This window comes from Pteropus alecto, unplaced genomic scaffold (genome assembly GCF_000325575.1).
Source record: "Pteropus alecto unplaced genomic scaffold, ASM32557v1 scaffold11, whole genome shotgun sequence".
Taxonomy (NCBI): domain Eukaryota; kingdom Metazoa; phylum Chordata; class Mammalia; order Chiroptera; family Pteropodidae; genus Pteropus; species Pteropus alecto.
Genome location: NW_006431956.1, coordinates 2545380 through 2548201, shown reverse-complemented (window position 1 = coordinate 2548201; position 2822 = coordinate 2545380). Strand labels below are relative to the sequence as shown.

At 39.5% G+C, this 2822-nt stretch overlaps 1 pseudogene; it reads right to left on the bottom strand.

Annotated features, from left to right (window-relative positions):
• Positions 1-1740: 1740 nt before the first annotated feature.
• LOC112475729 lies at positions 1741-1859 on the bottom strand (annotated as a pseudogene).
• Positions 1860-2822: the final 963 nt, after the last annotated feature.

The window sequence follows — 2822 nt, the reverse complement described above, 5'->3', positions numbered from 1 at the left end:
ATTTTTATATGTATATTTCTCCTACCTTATACTCTAGCTTTTCTAGTCTAGAGAATATATCTATTAATGTACAATCCTTCAAGTTACATTCTTATTTTAATAATGATCACAAATTAATGATGTGTGGTCACGTGTCCATTTCTTTGGAAGAAAATAACCATATGCTTCAATAACTAAAACTTCTATTTCCACAAACTAATTAAAAGGCCTTGTGGTACAGTAATCAGAAAAACAGGTGTTTCATTTAGTTTCTCTCCCTTCAAGGTCGAATAGTTGCAATTCAAACTTCCCTGCAATTCCTTTAAAGTCAAAGGAAGTCACATAGCTCTCTACCACCTATCACACGACACGATCCTTCTGTCCTACGCCAGAATTGTGACAGAATATAAATCAAGAAGAGAAAGCAAACTGTTTTTACGGGACGATATGTTAAAGCATGAGTGGGGTTTTTCACAATAGATTTTGGAGATTTTAGCTCTGCAAAAGAAAGAGGCTCAAATCCTGTTTACTTTTCTCTTTGATAGATGGAGTGCATATATATATTCTTTTTTAATCTTTGAAGAGATGTGGCCTGCTCTGGGAGATACATTCCATTCTGCTCTCTCCAAATGTAATCATCTTATCAAAACCCCGTCTCTAGGACATGCTCTTCAGAGAACAGGGCGCGTTACACACGATTTTATACTGCACACAGTAACTTTGGACGGCTTCGACCTTATTCCTGCTTTTTTTTAGACTCTGACATGTTGCAATAAAACATTTCATCAAGCTCTGTAGCCCAGGGAACGATAGGCATCAAAACCGTATTGGTAATGCAAAATGAATGGATCGGGGTTGAAAATAATGAGTTTGGTGGATTACATCTGTCACTGTGAATTATTATTGTTGAACATAATAGGGCAAAGCACTACAAAAATACAGCTTGTCTTCTCTAGGTAAACGTGGGGCAACCACCTCTAATGAGAGACAGAAATTCAAGTGTGAGTTATTAATTATGAACACAAAAAGTTTGTCTTCTTGCCCAATCTTACGTTTTTGTGTGTACATAACTATAGAACAAAGTGTCTCATGGCTAAAGCAGTAGTTTGTAGTGGCTCTTGCGAGAAACTGAAGACAGTCCATTTGGCTGCCTTCGCACTTGCAGAGGGGGGAAAAAAGCAAACTTGAACAGGTGACCAGGCAACAGCAGGCCTAGATTCTGTCACTGATTCTTCTGCTAATTTGCTCTGTGACACAGGTGACTTACCTCTGGCCCTCAGACTCCTCGTCTGCAGAAGTAAGGCCTTGGACTAAACTCTTTAAATTCAACCTGAGCATCAAAACTTTTCTTGATTTTTCTTATAGAGAGGATTTCTTTTTAATTGAGTGAACCCAGTAGCTTTTTCTTCCTTTAGGCAGAAAGTTTGTTGGAGAACTTTCTTGAAGAATAATCTAAGTTGTTTCTCTTAGGAATGCACATATCAAGAAACAATGGCTCATTATCATGGAGAAAGAGAGTCGTAGAATATTTTACTTCACTAGGCAATGCTGACCAATCAGAGCAGAGGGAAGGAAAGTTGGGTTTGGATCGATTCGCAGAAGAGGCTTCTGGAAGGAGAAGAATAACAACGCACACACTTTGGTCCTGCAGATTTTGAAGTTATTATTTTATTTTATTTCTTTAGGCAAGGCAACCTTTGGTTGACCTCACAGATTGTAAGGACCTTGTCAGCTTACGATCCCTTATTTTTTAATTTATTACGCCTACAGCACCTGGTCTTCATAGGTGGTGTCCCATCCAAGTACTAACCAGTCCCGACCCTGCTTAGCTTCCGAGATCAGATGGGATCGGGCTTGTTCAGGGTGGCATGGCTGTAGACCAGATTTTGAAGTTACTAGCACAACTCGGTTGGGTAGACCTTGAAGATAACTTTCCCTAAGTTCTCCTGCAGAAAAAGACACCAGTGTCCCCAGAAGGAGGGAGAATCTGGGCTGTCAATCAGGGCGCCGCACAGGATGTAAGTCCGCAGGGGGCTGATATTGTCCCACTGTCCTGACAAGTGGTGGGGACAGGCCTCACTGGCTCCCTCTTGTGCTCTGTAAATAGTGACCGTCACCAGAGTATGAACTACCAGAGCTTCTTCTGTATTATCGGGAAGAATCAAGAACATCGAGGCGTCACCTCAGCAGTTGGAAACTCCCATCCGAGGACACTGCGTGAGGTCTCGAAGCAGCGTTCAAAATGGTCCCAGTGGACCAACCAGAACTGTTCCTTCTCGCCTCTGCCAGACATCTGGAAGCAGCACCAGCCTATCTGGACCTATGTCGTAGCCTTGGAAGATCCAGGGATCAGAGAAGAGGCTGAGATAATGAGCTTTTTCTTAATTAGGTCAAGTTGCGTTTCAAAACGTTAACAGGAAGAAAAAAATTTCAATGTGAAAAATTTGTAACCAAAGTTGGTGAATCAAGTCAATTGGTTTCGTATTTTATTAAAATTTTTTTTATAAATACAAAGTAATGCATTTTCAGTGTGTAAAACTTAGAGATTCCAGACAAATTTTTTTAAAAAATCAATAATATCTCCATTCAGAAATGACTGCTAAAATTTTGCAACATCCACGCTAGATACAACTACATCTTTATGAAGATGGAATCACATTGCTTTGTTTGCTTAGCAAAATAGTGTAAACATTTTTACCATGCATTTTATAATCCTGCAATCTGACTTTAATGGCTAAATTATATTTCGTAACACCGCTTGCCGTCATTTTGTGAACTTTTTTTTACTGTCGAAATTGCAAATTACTCGTTTTCAAATAGTTCTAAAATGAATATCCTCGAAT